At 39.4% G+C, this 22,588-nt stretch overlaps 1 protein-coding gene and 2 long non-coding RNA genes across 3 annotated transcripts in view; 2 read left to right on the plus strand and 1 right to left on the minus strand.

Annotated features, from left to right (window-relative positions):
- The window catches only part of yju2 (YJU2 splicing factor homolog), a 351,236-nt gene that overhangs the window by 219,173 nt on the left and 109,475 nt on the right, over positions 1-22,588 (plus strand). The gene's annotated exons all lie outside the window — the stretch shown is intronic.
- On the plus strand, positions 1,430-3,051 carry LOC134027100 (uncharacterized). The gene is made up of 3 exons (XR_009931418.1): positions 1,430-1,598; positions 1,734-1,782; positions 2,910-3,051. It is a non-coding gene; the product is annotated as an uncharacterized LOC134027100 (long non-coding RNA).
- LOC134027219 (uncharacterized) lies at positions 14,793-15,621 on the minus strand. Its single transcript, XR_009931434.1, has 3 exons — positions 15,233-15,621; positions 15,009-15,143; positions 14,793-14,922 (listed from the first exon to the last, which is right to left on the minus strand). It is a non-coding gene; the product is annotated as an uncharacterized LOC134027219 (long non-coding RNA).

A 22,588-nucleotide genomic window follows, 5' to 3' on the forward strand; every position in this document is an offset into this window, starting at 1 on the left:
ACAAACAGCTGATTAACGGAAGTAGCTTCGAGGTAAAATTAAAAACCTTTAAAAACGTCTAAATTGAGCAAATATTGTTGATATTATTGTGCACACGTATTTCAGTATAGATAATATGTAATTTAATTCCATAATTTACCCAGGAATAACTATTAAAACGTATTTCAGGAATAACGCTCAAACGGGTTTGTCCTCCCTAGCAGTAGCTAGTCTAGCACTGTACCGTAGTAGTACAATTTACCGGGGCAGCTTCTCCACACAGGGCTATATCGCACTTGGCGTTGTTACTGACAATGATCGCTACCAGTGAGCTTTTTATGAAAGCGATTTTCCACTAAATAAATGTCAAGCTTATTTACGTTTTTGAGGGCATATTTTCAGTTAGCAGATGGTACTGTTTGAATCGCGATTCCATCTTCTACTGCCGGTAACGTCGTAGAATAATCTTCAAAGGGGGTTCTTTATTCATGAATGAATGCAATATGAGTAGGCTAAATTCCTTAAAATATCACGAGAAGGGAAAAACTTAAAAGGACGTTTAAATCATAGAGATTAGGTCAATTTTTACACCGGTCTGCCAAATTTATTCGTTTTGATTCAACGATGAGGCTGCCTCTTGCAGGGGAAATGAGAAGACATCTATTTCATTCTACACTTCACTCGTATTTTCAGTTGTAAATGAGCCGCAAAAAAAATGCTTTTAAATCTATGTAATCTTTATAAATAATAAGTATGCATTTTTATATAAAATATACAGAAATATCAGTTGTAAAAATGTCATTCAAAAACGGACCCCTGTGCAACCGACGCAAGCAAGCACACCCTACAATTTCCCCAGAAATTGTACCCTCTCTAGTTACAACTGATATTTCTGTATATTTTATATAAAAATGCATAGGGCCTACTTAATATTTATAAAGATTACATAGATTTAAAAGCATATTTTTTTTGCTGCTCATTTGCAACTCAAAATACGAGTTAAGTGTAGAATGAAATATGATGTCTTCTCATTTCCCCTGCAAAAGGCAGCCTAGCTGAATCAAAACGAATACATTTGGCAGACCGGTGTAAAAATTGACCTAATCTCTGACTTAAACATCCTTTTAAGTTTTCTCTTCTCGTGATATTTTCAGGCATTTAGCCTACTCATATTGCATTCATTCATTAATAAAGAACCCCCTTTGAAGATTATTCTACGACGTTACCGGCAGTAGAAGATTATTTAGTGGAAAATCGCTCATTCATAAAAAGCTCACTGGTAGCGATCATTGTCAGTAACAACGCAAAATGCGATATAGCCCTGTGTGGAGAAGCTGCCCCGGTAAATTCTACTACAGTACACTAGACTACTGCTGTGTTCGTCTTGGTAGCGATTGCGTTGGTTGAATTCGATTGAACGTTCCGTTGTACGGTTTAGGCTGAAATTAGGGACTTTAAGCAGCGACGGTTGAAGGGACGGCTACGGCGTTCGAGAAAACTAAAATCCACTTTGCGCATGCGCGATTCTATCTCGAAATTTCCTGCCGTTGTAGCCCAACTGTCTACTACGTGAGAGCGACTGGTTTGCCGTACTCTGAAAAACGTCGGATTTCAAGCAGGTGATTATACGTTTTTATCGTATTTGACACTGTCATTTCGTTTACATTCCATTCTACCGTTAGTAGCTTTATGGATTATTAGTATATTTGTTAAAGATACTGGCTAATTTGACCAATTTTCCTGTTTGTTCATAGACATGTCATCATTTGCCAAAACTCAAGAGGATGCTAGACCACAGTACTGGTAAGTAACATTACCGTTAGTTAGCCAGGCTAACGTTGTAGCTAACAAATTGGCTATTCTCAACAGTTTTGATTAGAATTATTTATCAAGACAGGTATCTTAACTATAGCATACTTTATATCCAAAACTATGTAGCAGGTCATATTTTGAAGCTTGGTTAACTAGTTGCCCAAATGTATCTAGTGCCCCCATGGAGTGGACAGAGAGGCATGATGTGATACTCGCAAGAGAAATTCTAGTTTCGGAGCCTTTCCGATTCAAGAAGGGGAGTGTGGACAAGGGGAAGACTTGGTCTACTATAGCAGACGCCCTGAATAGTTCCCTGGACCTTCAATTTAAAGTTTCACAAAGGTCTGTGAGAGAGGTTTGACCTGATCCAGGACAAATATAAGAAGAAAAATAGTAAAGATGCGAGGAGTACCGGGACATCAATTGAAATCACAGAATTAGATCAATTAATTGAGGAAATAACAGAAAAGGAGAAGGCAGTTGAAGAAATGAGAGGATGTAGTGACAGAGGGAAGATCGATGCAGACAGGGCCAAAGCAGAGGAGTCTAGGAAGAGGGCCATGGAGAGGATAGGCCAGACAAAACGAAGGCTGAGTGAGGATGGAGAGGAGTTAAGCAACAAGCATAGGAGAAGTGGCAATGATACAATTGCATTTTTGAGAGAGAGAAGTCAAATTGACAGAGAGCTGAGAGAGAAAGAGCTAGAATATAAAAAGCAAGAGATGGAGGAGCAAGCTAGGAGGGCACAACAGTCGCAGCAACAGATGATAGATGTGATACAAATGATGCAACAACAGCAGACCCAAATGCAGGCTACCCAGGCCATGCTCCTTCAGCAGCAGCAGCAGCAAGGGCAAGCATTGCTTGCTGTAATTGAAAGATTAACCAAATAGTGATTCAGTGATTCAATTTAAGAGGTAATGTCTGAAGCACTAGATATGTAGCATCTGTAAGCTGTGCTTTTGATGAAAGCAATGTTATTACACTTTATGTATGCTGTAAATTCTACTTGTGAACACTTTGGCTGGTGTCTTACAAATCTTGTTGACATTTGATATCATGTTGGTTACTTTTAGAAACATGTCAGGCAACTTGTGTTTTCTTTTTTTCTCTTGCAGTGAAACTGGACTGGAGCATATTCAGTGTCTGGCCATCCTGCTCTAATTGAAAAACTCACAAAATAAAATAAATAATAATAAAATAAATAATAATATAAACAAATCATTTTGAGATGACCGATGTTTAATAATAAAACAAAATATTATACATGCATGTCGGGACATTGCTCTTTATTAAGGTGAGATCTTATAGTCTTGCTACTATAACATGTCTTGATTAACAATTAAATAAAATTTTATACTACAATCTTATCATTATATATATTCACACTAATACCATAAAAATGTCAAAGGTGTATAGAATTTAGTAATTTATTTCAATGGATTTGTGGGTTAAGGCTTTAGCCTTAGTTAACATATGCACTCGACAGAGAGTAAATAACTCATGAAAAATAGTCCAGAATGTGTGGAGGATCCAATTTAAAAAATGTGGATGTCTGATTATACCACTCACTTGCCTTGCCATACAGGCAAGTGAGTGGTGAGATACAATGTACAGTTTGCCTACGCTACTCAACCCAATTTTTAAATTTTTCTTAAAGTCCATGAACTTAAAATAATTGGCGATGTCTCCAAACATCCACTCTACAGACACTCTCACTCTCACTCATGCATTTGTTGAATGCCATCATCTGGGGAGTGAGATTGACATTTCTGAATGGGGCCTGGAGGTGGACACGCAGTGGATATGCAGGATCTCCATATAGGCACATTGGATGGCCGGCTGGGGACACTGCATGCTGTTCCATTACAGGTAGTAAACCAGAGTCTGCTAAAAGCCCTGAATCATGTTTCCTTCCCTCTGCAAAACAAAATAAGTATTATTTATTACATCAAACTCAGCATTAGGAGTAGGCCTAAATGTGTTATTTTTTCTGTAACACTTTGTCACATAAGTCAGGGAACTTACCTACTGGACCATGTAGGTGGGCAATTAAGCCATTTGGGATGGCAACTGCCTGGAACTTCAAGCTATGCACTCTTTTGTGGCCATTGTACATCACCCGCTGGTTCATTCCTGGTCTGGCGATAGGTCGTACTGTGCCGTCTATGAAGCCAAAGCAGTTGTCCAGTGGTGTGCCCATTTGTTGTATGCAGTCAGCATATGTTTGCAAAGCAACTGGGTTTAAAATTGTGTTGTTCCACTCGGTAATTCTGCGATGGTGAACATCGTAAATGAGATCTAGCACGCAATTTGTTGCCATGCACAAGACTGGTCGCTGCCCAAATCGCTGCATCATGTCGCTATAACGGCATGGGTATGTGAGCCTCTTTAGTAGCATGCAGAGCGCCTCTGTGCCAGCCACCACACTTCTCTGCTCGCAGACGAACTCGTCGGGTATGCCAAGAGCCTCCACCAGCAGTGGTATGTCAGTTTTTCTCACCCGAAACTCAGCAAGGCATTCATCGTCCTCCATATCATCCAAATTAAAAGGTGTATACTGTTTATACGGCAAATCTAAATTGCTGGACCTGTTCATGTCATGCAGTAATGTAAACTCCTCCTCTGTTATTAAATTATCATCTAAAGAATATAACAAGTGCTCCCGGGCCATTTTAAGAGACATTGTAGCCTAAATAATGTGCAGACCAACGTTGGTTGCGCATTAAGTAGCCGTTGAGAGTTACAATGTTGCTTAGTGATAATCAAATACCACTACTACGGCAACCCCATGGAATGTTTAGCGGATGCCGTAGCCGTCCCTCTAACGTCACTGCTTAAAGTCCCTATTAATTATTTTCATGAACAGATTGACAAAGTTTAGGCTGTGGCAATGAAGTTCAGGTTAGTAGTCAGATAGTTTCACCTATTGAAAGACTTTTGATTTATGTAAGGGGAGTGCCGAACATGTTCTGTCGCCGTTTGACTTCCTAAACAGCTGTGTAGATGTTTTTGTAGTGTGTCTCGCGTAAGCTACAGCGTTGCAGTGAGCAACACTGGTTTGAAACCACAGGTAATGATAATTTCACCAACAAATCGTTTACTTGTAATGTAATGTCATAATAAATCCTACAACGAAAATGTATTTGTGAGGAATGTTTATTTTAACGATTGAAAACAGATGCATCATAGACCACTGTAGTAGCTATGTGTTGCCCGGGCAACAGAGGCTAATGTCATGCTAATGCTTCAGTGAAATAGTAGACTACCGTTTCCGAAAGTAGATGTGGGCCTACTTCCTTAATAATATCAGCTAATATTGTACATTACATTTCACAATTGTGTTTCACATCACAAAGTAAAATGAGTAAATAGTTATCACCCTGGCCTCTTTGCTTGTGGCGTTTCTGCAGCTGTCTTGCAGTAAAGCTATAGTTAGCCTAGCTATCCCCCAAGTTCATGCGAAACGAAAGTTCTGCTACAGGTAGTCACGCGTGTTTTCGTGACGTTAGTGACGTAGTGACGTTAGTAACGTCAGTGACTGTGGCTAGCAAATTAGCCACCGTTAGCTTCACTTTTTGCCACAAAAACTTAACTTCAGCCTAAACCATGCAACGGAACGTAAATAAAAATACAAGCAACTCAATCGCTACCAAGACGAAACTTTTGACACCTAGGTTGTCTATGTAGGCCAAATATTGACAAAGATTTAGGGGGGCAAAAATAAATAATAACTAGAAACGGCTGTTCCTGCGAAACAGCAGTGAGAATGCTGAAAACCGGAATGGGGATAGCTGACCATGCTAAAAAAGTTGAAAAGTGAAAATTTAGTAGAAAGTTATAAGCTGAAGCTTCAAAGCAACCGAAAGGTATTTTTGAAAGGGGCTGGAGCAGCATTCCAACAATGATTTGAAAGGATTTACCATTACTTTTAAAGGGAGAATAACTTGCACAAAAACCTTAATATTTTAAAAAGTATAAAAGTGAGAAATGAGAAAATACCCGCAAGATGAAATGAATTTAAAAAATGTGTGAGTCACACAAAAGAGGCAGTGTGGAAGCTGAACTGCATCATCTTAACAAAGCTAAGAGCTTAAATAGCCTACAATGCGGGAGAAGCTGAAAGCTGAACTGTTAAACAGAAGAAGACGTAGGCTAGCTAGTCGTAACAAGAATATTATCGTTTTAACAGATTAAATTGTAGTTGGGATAGTATTAGCAGTAGCAGATGTAGCCTATGCGTTTACTCGGCTTTCTTAGTTGGATTCAATGTGTTGATGGAATGAAACATACAGCAGTAGGGCCGATAGAGGAAGACACGGCGACACTTTGTTGCAGAAGGATGATGGTGCAAGTTTTGTCCGTGGAGCATACAACGATTAATAAAAAAGAATCATGTAGACGTGTTTATTGAGTAATCGCATAACTAATTACACATGTAAACGGAGTAATCGTATTATTGGCATAAACCGACAATTGCTAGTAATCGTGTTTCTCATGGTCAAGTAAACGTACCAATCACCTGTGTGAGAGACTGAGTGGTGCGTGTCTGTTACAGTGATGGTGCAGCTATGATTGCTAACGCGCTGAGGGCAGAGAATAAGAGAAATGTAGCTAGAATCCACACCTCAAACAAGATAACCTAGACGCAAAACTGTACATCCAATCCAAAATATAAGGATATTTTCCGAGACCCAAGACTCTGCCGAAACCAGAGATATTCTTTATATGTCTGTGCAGTCAGAAATACGACTCTACCTGCAGTTTCAAAAACGTGTTCCTTTTGCTTTCCTGGTGCTTGTTTGTTTGGTTGCCACGGTGATGGCGCAGCTGTGATAGCTAACGAGCTAGGCAGAGAGAAAAACGAACATTTACCTAGCATCCACACCTCAAACAAGTTGACCTAGACGCAAAACTATACGTCCAATCCAAAATATAAGGATATTTTCCGAGACCCAAGACTCTGCCGAAACCAGTGATGTCCTTTATATGTCTGTGCGGTCAGAAATACGACTCTATCGGCAGTTTCAAAATCTTGTTCCTTCTTGCTTTCTCTGACTGATTTTACTCACCTCTCCATTGAAGTTAGTGAGAGAATTTGAAAGGTTGCTCTCGCTTCAAGGCTCATAGCTGAAAATCTGTAAATGTGAGCTCTTTAGTAGTTACATTGGCTGAAAGAGGACAAATTTTCCTACATTTTAAGGTATAACTTGTTTCTGTAAGTTAAACTATATGAACGTTAGAGGAATTTGTTTGACAAATTAGTTGAATATCAGAAAAAGAGCAGCAAGCAGACACTCTGCTTGCTGCTCGTTCATAAAAATCAAGAAGGAGCAAACATTTTAATGTATTTCAAACTGTCATAATTCAAAATTGGCTGAACATTTGAAAAAGCTGAATCATTTGGGAATAGCTGAATGTCTTGTGAACATTTTAAAGGTTGAATGGTGTCTCTAGCTGAAAGTAAGCTGAAGTAGTTACGTTTGAAAGAGGAGGAAGCTTTTTAATGATTTGAAAGGATTTACCATTACTTTTAATGGGAGAATAATTTGCACAAAAACCTTAATGTCTTAAAAAGTATAAAAGTGAGAAATACCAAAAGTCATAGCCATCATCTCCTGAAGGAGCTGAACGTTTTGATACAAAAGTTGTAGGAATCGGTTAAAGTATGCAGAACGAGTTAAAGGCCAAAAAACGGCGGAAGAACTAAGAAGTTGATATAATAATAACTAGAAAAAGCTGTTCCTGCGAAACAGCAGTGAGAATGCTGAAAACCTGAATGGGGATAGCTGACCATGCTAAAAAAAAGCTGAAAATAGTGAAAATTTAGTAGAAAGTTATAAGCTGAAGCTTCAAAGCGCCCAAAAGGTATTTTTGAAAGGGGCTGGAGCAGCATTCCAACAATGATTTGAAAGGATTTACCATTACTTTTAAAGGGAGAATAATTTGCACAAAAACCTTAATATTTTAAAAAGTATAAAAGTGAGAAATGAGAAAATACCCGCAAGCTGAAATGAATTTCAAAAATGTGTGAGTCATACAAAAGAGGCAGTGTGGAAGCTGAACTGCATCATCTTAACAAAGCTAAGAGCTAAAATAGCCTACAATGTGGGAGAAGCTGAAAGCTGAACTGTTAAACAGAAGAAGAAGTAGGCTAGCTAGTCGTAACAAGAATATTATCGTTTTAACAGATTAAATTATAGTTGGGATAGTATTAGCAGTAGCAGATGTAGCCTATGCGTTTACTCGGCTTTCTTAGTTGGATTCAATGTGTTGATGGAATGAAACATACAGCAGTAGGGCCGATACAGGAAGACACGGCGACACTTTGTTGCAGAAGGATGATGGTGCAAGTTTTGTCCGTGGAGCATACAACGATTAATAAAAAAGAATCATGTAGACGTGTTTATTGAGTAATCGCATAACTAATTACACATGTAAACGGAGTAATCGTATTATTGGCATAAACCGACAATTGCTAGTAATCGTGTTTCTCATGGTCAAGTAAACGTACCAATCACCTGTGTGAGAGACTGAGTGGTGCGTGTCTGTCGTTACGGTGATGGTGCAGCTATGATTGCTAACGCGCTGAGGGCAGAGAATAAGAGAAATGTAGCTAGAATCCACACCTCAAACAAGATAACCTAGACGCAAAACTGTACGTCCAATCCAAAATATAAGGATATTTTCCGAGACCCAAGACTCTGCCGAAACCAGAGATATTCTTTATATGTCTGTGCAGTCAGAAATACGACTCTACCTGCAGTTTCAAAAACGTGTTCCTTTTGCTTTCCTATTGCTTGTTTGTTTGGTTGCCACGGTGATGGCGCAGCTGTGATAGCTAAAGAGCTAGGCAGAGAGAAAAACGAACATTTACCTAGCATCCACACCTCAAACAAGTTGACCTAGACGCAAAACTATACGTCCAATCCAAAATATAAGGATATTTTCCGAGACCCAAGACACTGCCGAATCCAGAGATGTCCTTTATATGTCTGTGCGGTCAGAAATACGACTCTATCGGCAGTTTCAAAATCTTGTTCCTTCTTGCTTTCTCTGACTGATTTTACTCACCTCTCCATTGAAGTTAGTGAGAGAATTTGAAAGGCTGCTCTCGCTTCAAGGCTCATAGCTGAAAATCTGTAAATGTGAGCTCTTTAGTAGTTACATTGGCTGAAAGAGGACAATTTTTCCTACATTTTAAGGTATAACTTGTTTCTATAAGTTAAACTATATGAACGTTAGAGGAATTTGTTTGACAATTTAGTTGAATATCAGAAAAAAAGCAGCCAGCAGAGTGTGCCACTCTGCTTGCTGCTCATTCATAAAAATCAAGAAGGAGCAAACATTTTAATGTATTTCAAACTGTCATAATTCAAAATTAGCTGAATATTTGAAAAAGCTGAATCATTTGGGAATAGCTGAATGTCTTGTGAACATTTTAAAGGTTGAATGGTGTCTCTAGCTGAAAGTATGCTGAAGTAGTTACGTTTGAAAGAGGAGGAAGCTTTTTAATGATTTGAAAGGATTTACCATTATTTTAATGGGAGAATAATTTGCACAAAAACCTTAATGTCTTAAAAAGTATAAAAGTGAGAAATACCAAAAGTCATAGCCAACATCTCCTGAAGGAGCTGAACGTTTTGATACAAAAATTGTAGGAATCGGTGAAAGTATACAGAACTAGTTAAAGGCCAAAAACGGCGGAAGAACTAAGAAGTTGAAAAACAATAGTGAGAATGCTTAACAGCATTCTCACAATAATAAAGAGAAACAGGAAAACAATAGTGAGAATGCTTAACAGCATTCTCACAACTAGAAACGGCTGTTCCTGCGAAACAGCAGTGAGAATGCTGAAAACCTGAATGGGGATAGCTGACCATGCTAAAAAAGCTGAAAATAGTGAAAATTTAGTAGAAAGTTATAAGCTGAAGCTTCAAAGCAACCGAAAGGTATTTTTGAAAGGGGCTGGAGCAGCATTCCAACAATGATTTGAAAGGATTTACCATTACTTTTAAAGGGAGAATAATTTGCACAAAAACCTTAATATTTTAAAAAGTATAAAAGTGAGAAATGAGAAAATACCCGCAAGCTGAAATGAATTTCAAAAATGTGTGAGTCACACAAAAGAGGCAGTGTGGAAGCTGAACTGCATCATCTGCATCATCTTAACAAAGCTAAGAGCTAAAATAGCCTACAATGCGGGAGAAGCTGAAAGCTGAACTGTTAAACAGAAGAAGTAGGCTAGCTAGTCGGAACAAGAATATTATCGTTTTAACAGATGAAATTATAGTTGGGATAGTAATAGCAGTAGCAGATGTAGCCTACCATTGAGTGTGTTTACTCGGCTTTCTTAGTAGGATTCAATGTGTTGATGGAATGGAACATACAGCAGTAGAGCCGATACAGGAAGAGACGGCGACACTTTGTTCCAGAAGGATGATGGTGCAAGTTTTGGCCGTGGAGCATACAACGATTAATAAAAAAGAATCATGTAGACGCGTTTATTGAGTAATCGCATAACTAATTACACATGTAAACGGAGTAATCTATTATTGGCATAAACCGACAATTGCTAGTAATCGTGTTTCTCATGGTCAAGTAAACGTACCAATCACCTGTGTGAGAGACTGAGTGGTGCGTGTCTGTCGTTACGGTGATGGTGCAGCTATGATTGCTAACGCGCTGAGGGCAGAGAATAAGAGAAATGTAGCTAGAATCCACACCTCAAACAAGATAACCTAGACGCAAAACTGTACGTCCAATCCAAAATATAAGGATATTTTCCGAGACCCAAGACTCTGCCGAAACCAGAGATATTCTTTATATGTCTGTGCAGTCAGAAATACGACTCTACCTGCAGTTTCAAAAACGTGTTCCTTTTGCTTTCCTGGTGCTTGTTTGTTTGGTTGCCACGGTGATGGCGCAGCTGTGATAGCTAACGAGCTAGGCAGAGAGAAAAACGAACATTTACCTAGCATCCACACCTCAAACAAGTTGACCTAGACGCAAAACTATACGTCCAATCCAAAATATAAGGATATTTTCCGAGACCCAAGACTCTGCCGAAACCAGAGATGTCCTTTATATGTCTGTGCGGTCAGAAATACGACTCTATCGGCAGTTTCAAAATCTTGTTCCTTCTTGCTTTCTCTGACTGATTTTACTCACCTCTCCATTGAAGTTAGTGAGAGAATTTGAAAGGCTGCTCTCGCTTCAAGGCTCATAGCTTAAAATCTGTAAATGTGAGCTCTTTAGTAGTTACATTGGCTGAAAGAGGACAATTTTTCCTACATTTTAAGGTATAACTTGTTTCTGTAAGTTAAACTATATGAACGTTAGAGGAATTTGTTTGACAAATTAGTTGAATATCAGAAAAAGAGCAGCAAGCCACTCTGCTTGCTGCTCGTTCATAAAAATCAAGAAGGAGCAAACATTTTAATGTATTTCAAACTGTCATAATTCAAAATTGGCTGAACATTTGAAAAAGCTGAATCATTTGGGAATAGCTGAATGTCTTGTGAACATTTTAAAGGTTGAATGGTGTCTCTAGCTGAAAGTAAGCTGAAGTAGTTACGTTTGAAAGAGGAGGAAGCTTTTTAATGATTTGAAAGGATTTACCATTACTTTTAATGGGAGAATAATTTGCACAAAAACCTTAATGTCTTAAAAAGTATAAAAGTGAGAAATACCAAAAGTCATAGCCATCATCTCCTGAAGGAGCTGAACGTTTTGATACAAAAGTTGTAGGAATCGGTTAAAGTATGCAGAACGAGTTAAAGGCCAAAAAACGGCGGAAGAACTAAGAAGTTGATATAATAATAACTAGAAAAAGCTGTTCCTGCGAAACAGCAGTGAGAATGCTGAAAACCTGAATGGGGATAGCTGACCATGCTAAAAAAAAGCTGAAAATAGTGAAAATTTAGTAGAAAGTTATAAGCTGAAGCTTCAAAGCGCCCAAAAGGTATTTTTGAAAGGGGCTGGAGCAGCATTCCAACAATGATTTGAAAGGATTTACCATTACTTTTAAAGGGAGAATAATTTGCACAAAAACCTTAATATTTTAAAAAGTATAAAAGTGAGAAATGAGAAAATACCCGCAAGCTGAAATGAATTTCAAAAATGTGTGAGTCATACAAAAGAGGCAGTGTGGAAGCTGAACTGCATCATCTTAACAAAGCTAAGAGCTAAAATAGCCTACAATGTGGGAGAAGCTGAAAGCTGAACTGTTAAACAGAAGAAGAAGTAGGCTAGCTAGTCGTAACAAGAATATTATCGTTTTAACAGATTAAATTATAGTTGGGATAGTATTAGCAGTAGCAGATGTAGCCTATGCGTTTACTCGGCTTTCTTAGTTGGATTAAATGTGTTGATGGAATGAAACATACAGCAGTAGGGCCGATACAGGAAGACACGGCGACACTTTGTTGCAGAAGGATGATGGTGCAAGTTTTGTCCGTGGAGCATACAACGATTAATATTGAATTTTGAAAATGAATTCCGTTCATATTTTGAATTCTTTTTCAATCCTTATAAAATGAAGTCACTTAAAGATGCTAAATAAGTTGACAAAGGGGAAAAATTAGCAGAAATGTAGTTGCTGGAACTTTTTTCAGAGCTGGAAAGTACTTGTGGAAGGACGTGGAGCTGAATTAGCATTGAAAAACAAACTACTGTAAAACATGTAAAAAAAGAACAGTGCTGAACAATACAGTGTAAAGAAGTTCAACTGTTAAACAAATATATATTTAAAGAAGCTAATATGACCATTGATATGTACTCTGATATTAGAAGGAAAGGAATAAATGAAATCTTAAACTGAACCAAGTCCAGTAAGATTAATGATTGTTCAGTTTTTATGAAGGCGACACAATAATTGTTTTTAAAGCATTAGAAAACATTTTAATAAAATATTAACAATACAACCAATTTTTTGATTATTACAAAAACCTCAACAAAACACTTCACAAAGTAGTTGGAAAAACAGAAATTACAAGGTTCAGTCATGTTCTGTTATGGATTTCAAATAATGTCCATTATTATGTGATATGTTATGTTATATTTCAACAATAATATTATTAATCAAATGTATAGTCTTATGTTAATCTTTAAAACTTACAGAACTACTAATATGAATATTAGTTATAATAAAAAATATTCCCAAACCAAAATACCAGCTGATACCCCACACTAAGACAGGATTCACTCAATCGTGTGTTCCATTTCAAAAGTGTGTTTCTTCATCCATTTGCAATTTTTTGGGGTCTTTAAAATGGCCAAATAAAATGTTCTATAAACTGTTCTGCTATCATTAGTTTCCATATGGTGGACAGTTGAGAAAGGTTTTACTTATTAAATAATAACCTGATCATCAATGCAGGTGGCTGTGAGCATTCCCAAATGTCAGGAATGCTCTCCATAATGAGTCAACACAACATGAGTGTGGGTCCTGTATTATTCCTTTTATAATTACTACGAAATCCATCCAATCCACTTATTTCATGTGTACATTTATATGTGATCACTGAAGAGGTCAGTTTATTTAGTTTAACTACGTCATTGTTTCAGTGATAACCAAAATACAGGAAAACATGATGGAGAACAAAAGAAGACACATTTTTGTCAAAGGACAAACTTAAATATATAAAATAAAAGGTTTTTGTTTGGATTGAAGTAGTTCTATGTGAGTATGTTCCTAGAGTATTTCTTTATGTCTCACCCTAAAACTGTTGGATATATTAAATAAGAAAAAATAAATAACACAAAGAAGATAGACAAATAAATTAGTACAAAACTAAATTCCCATTATTGGTTTCTGTGATCATATTGAAAGGCAGGGCTGAACAATATAAGTCACCAACACACTAAACCTGCTCAGACATCCTGTGTCATTTGCATTACTTATTTTCTGTGGTTTTATGGTAACCAAGTTTGAATTTGGTCCTTCTTTCTTAGTGAATAAAACAAGGCATAGAATATGTGAGTTATGGTAATAACTGTGTCTTTACCATAACTCACATGGTAAATATGAGTTGGTTATTACTGTTTGTTTATCGGTTTCCAAATACACTGATAAAATACACTGTTTATAAGTGTTTTATTGAACACTGATAAACAAAGATATAACAATTTCAATGACTCGCAGTTTTGTTCAGCCGTATCTCTTTTCACATGGTGGGGTTTATTTTCTATGTGTGAGTCCTGTCTTATTCAAGTACGACTAAACCAGTTCTCTCTGGTTTGCTCATGAGTACATTTGCACATGATATCTGAAGTAGTCAAAGTTTCTAGTGAACAGTGACCAGATATGAGGAAACGTGATGGAGAAAAACACTAATGCATTGTTCTGAAACATGAAATAAACATTCACATTTACACAGATGGACAGGATAAAATGTTACTCAGAGTCCTCCATTTTGTCCACAGTTCACTTTTATGTGGTTGCTGTTTGTTTAATCTGATGGTGCAAACTAAAGAGTCAAAGGAGCACAGAGTCAATGTGAAGATGTAAAGTGTTCTCACCATGTGACCTTTTTCACTTTCACTGGCTGCTGAACTGCTGCTTCCATGTACCTGCTCAGTGTTCGCTGCAACACTGGAAAGATGGGTACAGTCCTTCAAGAGGAAACCAGGAGTATTTTTACCTTTGAGCCTCATTATGAAGGCCTGATGCTGCACAGAGGACCTGCTGCAGCTTTAGCTGACGCAGTGGGACCTCCTCTCTCCTGATGCAATCATCCTCACAGATGACAGCTAAATAACACAGTGAAGCAATTATTAATGTAGTTAGAATGAAACATGTCACAGTGACAGCTTTTATTTAGTAAAACATTTATAATACTGGTTTTATTTAACAATAAACCTACAGAAGATCAGTGCACACATTGTAATTACTGGGAATGTTGATTAAAGTTAGTGTATCAGTGTGTTACTGTGATGAACAGAATCAACATACTTGTTGATTCTGACACAATGTCCCCCTCCATCGTGAGGAGGCCCTTGGTCCCCTTCACATCCTTTATGGATGTGTGTGAAGACGGGTGACAGACATGTGACCACCAACCAAAGAGTCAACAGCAGTTTGTCTCTACTGGAGAGGAAGATGATGCAAGCATGAAGGTGGAACTGATCCTGAGGAGAAAACAAATATATAGTCATGAACTTTAGTCTTTAAAATCACAAGCTGAAAGGTCACATGATGCATGATAAGTTTATACCTTGAACAGTGCTGCAGAGCACAAATCATCTCCTGTCAGTGAGATTTAACATGTGGATGTTTCAGAAGTGTTGATGATAACTTTCTGTTCATCTGTGAGGGTCTCAGCTATGAAGGATTCACAGGAGAGAAAGGCCTACAGAAAGACAATGGAACTGGGAATTAGCATACCCAGAGTAATGAAGTTAATATTTTGTATTTCCAAAGAGAAGATCTCCACTCTACCTTCTGAAAGCTGAGAAGAACCCTGGTCACTGGCAGGAGGAGGACATGTCTCTGTATGATGCAGCAGTGCTGAGTTCACTGTTGCTGGTGGTCTGAGGCAGCATGATGTGTGGTTTTTCTCAGGGTCAGCCAGGTGGTCAGGTGAGGGTTAACAGGGGCCATTTTATGCTCTGCTTTGAAGAAACACTGGGATGGCAGGACGTAGAAGATTTCTCTGTGATGGGTCTGGTTTGGACTGACAGTTCATGAAGATGATGTTGAAGTGTGTGTTGTTGTGCTGGAGTTGGTGCTGAAGGATGTTGTCATGAAGGATACAGGAGAACATGTCTCCTGTCTGGAGGAAACAAAGCTAAACATCTAAACAGTTTAAGTTATAGTAGAGTTATAGTTCTTTGACCGGCCACCCCACCCCCAACCCACTTTGCCCTCCACCCCAGTGGGGTATCAGCTGGTGTTATTGGTACATCAGAAAGCATGTGCTGCACCTAGAGCTCATGCTTTCTGATGGTAAATGTAGCAGCTTTTATAGAGCTGCTCAGACAGTGGTGGCCTGTGCATTTATCAATCCTGACCCAACCCACCCAGATAAATGCACAGGCCACAACGGGTTGAATATAGAGGTGATATAAATGTATTTAATATTATTATACCCATTATCATTTTAATATATTATCATCATTTGATTCATTATAACTTATATGTGTCATATTATTTAAATTATAAGTATTATAACAGCTGTAAATAATCTTTTATGAGGTGAAACGTTCAATATTGAGAAAACTTACAGTATCTGGGAAAAATTCATTATCTTATTCTGTTAAATATCAATAGCTTTTCTTAATACTTTTCTAAAGAAAACATTATTATCTCTTCACCAAAAATACAAACTTCAGGCAGTAATTCTTTACATTTTTCATGATTTTTAAGACTCACCGACCTCTTCATGGTTCACTGGTGGACAGGACACAGAACACTGGGTTGTGATAGCTATAATACGTCCTCATGACCCCTGACTGGAGACATCTCTGTGGCTGGGAAATGAAAATTAGATCAAGCAGTGTGTTCTTGTCTGTGGTGGCAGAGGTGATCAGCTGTACATATCCCTTAGACTGAAACAGATCTAGAATTGGCTTTGTTGACCCGAGTACCTGATTCTCATTGAAGTCTCCACACACAATAACAGGGTGACAGTCCAACACCTCAAGTGCATCCAAAAGGCTTACCAGGTTTTCCAGGAACGGTCTCAGACTGTAGTCAGGAGGTCTGTACACAGCTGCAATCACTGCACAGAATGGAGCCTCAACCTTCAAAGCCACAAACTCAAGATCAGTCACATTATGCAAATACTGTCTTTCACGCACCTGAATGTGGTTTCTCACATAAACAGCAACTCCACCACCTTCTTTGCTGGCCATCTGAGGATATCTAGTGTAGGATGCGTGTCTGTTGCGTTTAAACATGTTGTAGCCGTCCAGCTGAAGACTGTCTGCAACAAAGGAGCCTTGCAGGCGAGTCTCTGTCAGACACAGTACATCTGCTAGCCTCAGCTCATGATGTTTCTCGATGTCACCGATGTGAGATGGCAGTCCCTCTGTGTTGTGATGAACAAGGGTCAGAGTGTCAGGCCTGTTTACTGTTTCTCTCACCTGAAGAAGAGGCATCATGTGATCCACATCGACTTGTCTCATGGTCTCGAGCGCTGCAGTCACTTCAGGATTGGCGTATATTTTCTTTTCATCCAAATCTAGTAAATAAAGACCGCTGAGAGACGTCACTCTGCTGAGAGCTACATAAGCCATACCTGCTTCAAAGATTTTCTGCAGTGACACCACAGCTGCATGTGTTGTGAGGCCCTGGGTTTTATGGACAGTGCACGAGAACGCCAGCCTCACAGGAAACTGTCTACGTACCACTCCGTTCTGTTTCAGCTTCTCCTCTGCTCTCTCGATGTAAACCAGATTGGCAGATTCTGGAGCTCCACTCTGGTTTCTTGTTACACCTGTCTGATTGTCCATCCTCAGGCCCAGCTTAGTGATGTGTTGATCATCTTGAGAAGTCACGATGCTCATCAGTGTGGCAAAAGCACCGTTAACCAGACCATTCTGAACATCAAAGTTTCTGGTGAGCATGACACGAGCCCCTTCAGCAACTTTCAGAGTGTCTGCTAAATCATTTCGACCTCCCTTATATGGTGTGTCTTTTCGTGCCATTGTGCCTGTTCGGGGATCTTTCTGGAAGTCATCTGCATCGATCGTTATAATGTTGGAATGGAACAAAGACAGTGTTGCTGAGTTATGTTCATCAACCAACTTATTTGTGGGGAAAATGTGCAGAACCTCAGTGGGACAACGAGCTCGTTCAGTGATGGTCTGTGACAACAAATCTCTGTCAGCCTGAGACAGCTCATCTGCCTTTTGTTTCACCCGAATCCTGTTCAACATGTCTGCAAAGGCAACATCATCTTTTTGTCTCATGATCTCAGTCAGAGTGATCATCTGAAAATGTTCCTGCCACAGGTCAATATCTGCTGGATCGTGTACACAGAGCGGTTTAGACTGTCGCACAGGTGGCAGCTGATAAAAATCTCCAACAGCTAAAACTGACATTCCACCAAACGCTCTCTGATTGCCTTTGATCTGTTTCAGTCGTGCGTCCACATAAGCAAAAAGAGGCTTCGAAACCATCGAGATCTCATCGATTATGATGATTTGAGCATTAAACAGTTCAGATCTGAGTTCATCCAGTTTGTTACCAAGTCCTTGGATTGGTGGTTTCAGACTGCGGGGAAGCTTCAGTAGAGAGTGAAGTGTTGTGCCACAGATGTTGAAAGCTGCAGTTCCAGTGAAAGAAGAGAGTAAAACAGTTGGGTTTGATATGTCAAACTCCTCTGAGTAGAGTTGCAGTTTGCTCAGTATCTTAGATGCCTCAGAGTAAATGCATTTTATCAGGTGTGACTTTCCTGTTCCTGCACCACCGTTGACATAAAAGAAAAACTGCTCTGGATTTAGGCCACACACAAGTTTATTGCACCAGTCTCTGATTGCATAGAACACACAGGCCTGCTTCTGGTTCAGGTTCTGATACATATGTCGTAGCACAGCTGTATCCATAGCTGGAGGTTCTCTGATGGCTCTCATTTCTGTTACAGCAGCAGACTGAGGACAATAGTCGGGCACATTTTCCTGTTCATCGTCTGGCTCTCTTTCCTGCAGGTCATCATCACACGGCAACCTCACAACTTCAGATTCAGGAGCAAGATTACACCATTCATCAATCACATGGTCTCTGCTCTCCTCAAACTCTACAAGTGCATTCTCAATCTCCTCAGTGTTTTTCTCATATTTGTCTCTGTTTGTTTTGACAATATGTTTCACACTCTCAGGACGGTTTGAGCCTGGTAGCTGGACCCAGCCAGAGTTGTAAAAAGAGTCGTAGGTTGGAAGATCGGTACTTCGTATTTCATACTCAGATCGGTGAGGAAGGTACAGTCTCAGTAATCTGGCATAAAACTGCTCTGGGTGTTTCTCCTTTGAACAGTGGTAATATCTGATGACAGAGGGCTTATCATTTTTCCGCCTTTGGACAAATCCCAGCTCATTCAGAAGTGGTAAAACGCCATCACGCTTTGAGTGGTCTGCACTGACAAACCTGCAGGTAGCAGCAAAATCAGCCAAGCACATCTCCTCATACTCTGGTGTCTCAGGTCTGGCTTTGTATTTGTCACTCAAACTTGTCATCCAGACATTACAAGACTCTGACGGGGTGTCCTCCAAGAATGACATGGGGCGACTCATTTTCACTGGATTGTCATCAGTAGGAATGAACACAACACTGCGTGAACACTTTTTCATCTTTATTCCACATGCACGAGTCACACACTCCTGAGCACTGATCTCTCTCTTTTTTGAGTAAGCCTGCATGACAGCTCTCATCTCATCACACTCATTAACTCTGTCCATGTTGGAATTCTCCATGACTGTTTTCAGGTACTCTGACAGACCACTTTCCTTCTTTGTGATGTATTTAGTCAGATACTGTATACACGAGTAAGCATTCAGAATGAAAGACACATCGATGTTACTGTCCCAGGCTTTAAGCAGATGTGGGTTGTACCCGTTTATCCAGCAGTCTTTGGGATCACGCTTCAGGTGGATCGCAGTCTTTCTGTTCATACTCTGAAGGTACCGTTCATACTCTGCCAGTGTCAAGTTGCATTGAGAGAGGACCTGCTCTAGACTCAAGGAAGCGATTTCAGGTTCATTCAGCAGCTGCAGCAGAGGTCTGAGTTTGCTCTTTGCAGTTCCAGTGTTATCATCCTCACCAGGTCTTGTGATCGTTGTGCTTGTGCAGGGTGGCTTTGGAAAACCAAACCGACAACCAGAGTTCACACTCTTGAAGCAACTCCTAGTGTGGTTCTTACTGTGCTTCTGTACTTCAGAGACTTTCTGGTACAGTTCAGGTTGTGTTTCTGGGTCAGGTAGTTGTGCTGAGATGTATCTGTCTACAAAATCACACACAGTCTGATCATCACAAACATCCAGTTCAGGTGCTCCATCAATCCAAAGCATTCCATGAATATGTGGACTTCCTCTGTGCTGAAACTCTACTCTGTAGAAAAAGTCAATCACTTTCCCCAGTGGCTGAGCATCTGAGAGCAGCAGATCTCTGAATAGTGCCTCAACACGCTTATCAAACAAACGCATGCATGTGACAGGGTTGGATCGCAGAATCTGACATTTAGCTGTCCAGTCAAGTGATTCAAAATCTACCTCTTCACCTTGCTGTCTCTTTATTGCTTCAATCACTTCAGGCCATCTGAATTCAGCAGCTGAAAATGTGCAGAAGAACGTCGGAGTTCCCAACTGTCTGATCATGGCAAACAGATCTTTAGTGGTTTTCTCCCAGTATACTGGAGTCCCTCTCAGTGGCTGCATGAATCTGATTGCATCTTTATTTCTCACCAGTTTCTCAACCTCTCTTTTGTCTTGTAACATGCCTGAGGTTATCATGCGTCCATCTCTGGTCATAGTTTTACCTTTCCTCAGCTGTATCGTCATGCTGTTATTAGCCAAGTGTATTTCTATCACAAACTGTGCAAAGAACAAGTAGTTTGGGTCTCTGGCAAAACGATCATCCACATTAAAAAGCCGTGACTTGAAATATCCACTTGGACTGACTTTAATGTGTCTCATTTGGTCCAATGTGTTCTCGCCCATAGGAAACTGTACAGGGAATGACATTGATTCCAAATGTGGAGTCCTGAAGAAGCTTACTGGGCTATTCCTCTGTGCTGGTGCCACACAATAAGTGTTATCACTGTAACAGAGGATCTCTTCTGATATGTCAAGAGGCTGAAGGCATGATTCTAAAGCAAACCCTCCATTTGGCAGATCACCTTCGTCTCCATCATCTCTCTGCTGCTGTGGTTGTTCACATTCACCATTCTGATCATTTTCAGGCTCATTTTCTGCCTCACACAGTGCATTTCTCTCACACATGTCAATTTGCATCAAATCTGCATCATCATAGTCATCCTCCCCCATGCTAACATCATCATCATCATCATCATCATCATCATCATCATCAGGAAGTGTTGGGTCACAGAGTTCAGCTTCATCTCTAATAGTAACGTCCTGATATTGTGGATGAACCTGCTTCAGTTTCAGTAATGCAGAGACTAGTTTAGACCAGGTTACTGTCTGAAAAAGCTGATGCCCTCTGTAAGACAAACGTCTTTTCAGTTTCACTCTCATCACCTGAGACTCACTCCTCAGTCTGGGTAATGCATTGACTGTTTCTTGGACCTCAGATGGCACACACACAACATTTCCCCTGATCAGTCTTTGTCTGCCTCTTGGAAGAGGAATGATCTTTGCAAACGGTATGCACTTAGCAATCAAATGTCTTTCCAGAATATTCAGATCTGACAGTTCGCTGGGAATTTCAGACAACTCAAGTTTATTAGCTGCTGCGAGGTTTGGCATGCATCCTTTCTTTAGATGAGCGTGGCATGTGTGACAAATCCACTCTTTCCTTCTCTCATCAGGAACTGTGCATGGTTCACTTCTGCAGGCTTCATCACAAACATGAACATACTTTCCTGTCAGACATTGTGTGACCACATTTGGATTTTTGTCATAGTTTGACCTTGTGCACGTTCGTACCTGGTTGGGAAACGAGGCCTTATGGCACACAGTGCAGACATAAGTGGGACCAGCCTTAATATTAGATCTAAACACAGATATGGCTTCATTGATCAATCTATTCTCAACTGTCTCGTGTTGCAGACTCTGTGTTTCTCTGGTCTCTGTTTCACTCTGAGTATTTCTGTTCATCTGTCTGTATTTTCTTTTTATGCTCACTGTACATCTGATGTTATGCATCATCCTAAATGAATGATTGTTATATCGTTTTCTCATTAAATCTTTCATAAGCTGTCTGTGTCTGAGCCTGAATACTCTGTCATTTGCATAACGGTTTCTGATATAAGATCTTTGTTTCTGTTGAAAAGCTTCACTTTGACTGTAACGGTTTCTGATGTAGATCATTTGTTTCTGTCGAAAAGCTTCACTTTGACTGTAACGGTTTCTGATGTAGCTCATTTGTTTCTGTCGAAAAGCTTCACTTTGACTGTAACGGTTTCTGATATTCATCTTTTGTCTATCTCGAAACACTTTGTTTGTTCTATAATTATTAGAAAAATACTGCTTCAGATACTGTTTTCGTTTATGTCTAAATTCAGCATTTTCCCTGTAGGAATTCCTCACGCTCTCTCTCTTTTTCTCTCTGACTTTCAGATTTTTCCTGTAAGAATCTCTGATGTATGATTTATGTTTTTCCCTTAATTCAGAGTTGTGTTTATACTTCTTAATATTTTGCAGGGTTTTCTTCTGTCTAATATCAAGATTATTTTGATATGTCAGGTTTGAGTAAGAGCTTTTCTTTGCTCTAAAAGTTTCATCTGAAGCATACTTTTCCCTTTCTTTCTTCTTTTTATTCTCTTTACTTAGTCGAGGTTTTTCTGTCCTTAGTCTCCTCTTCAGTTTTTTCCTCTGCTGTTTATTTAACTTTGTCAGTTTACAGGAGATTCCTATCAGTACAGTATCAGAGAGCTTAGTGGACACATTGTTTCTTATTGAGGGTGAAAGGTTTGATTCACAGTGAGCATCATGCGATAAAAGGAAACTGGATTCTCTTGTTGCTTCTTTGTCAGCACTGGTAGGAGGGAATGAGACATGTTGTTGTTTAACATCAGATGTAAAACTGATATCAGTGGACACACCTTCCATTACATCGTCACAAAGATCATCTACAACAGGGTTCATCACTTCTTCTGTGAAGTTACACTCATGTGCA

The sequence above is a fragment of the Osmerus eperlanus genome, chromosome 9, assembly GCF_963692335.1.
Source record: "Osmerus eperlanus chromosome 9, fOsmEpe2.1, whole genome shotgun sequence".
Taxonomy (NCBI): Eukaryota; Metazoa; Chordata; class Actinopteri; order Osmeriformes; family Osmeridae; genus Osmerus; species Osmerus eperlanus.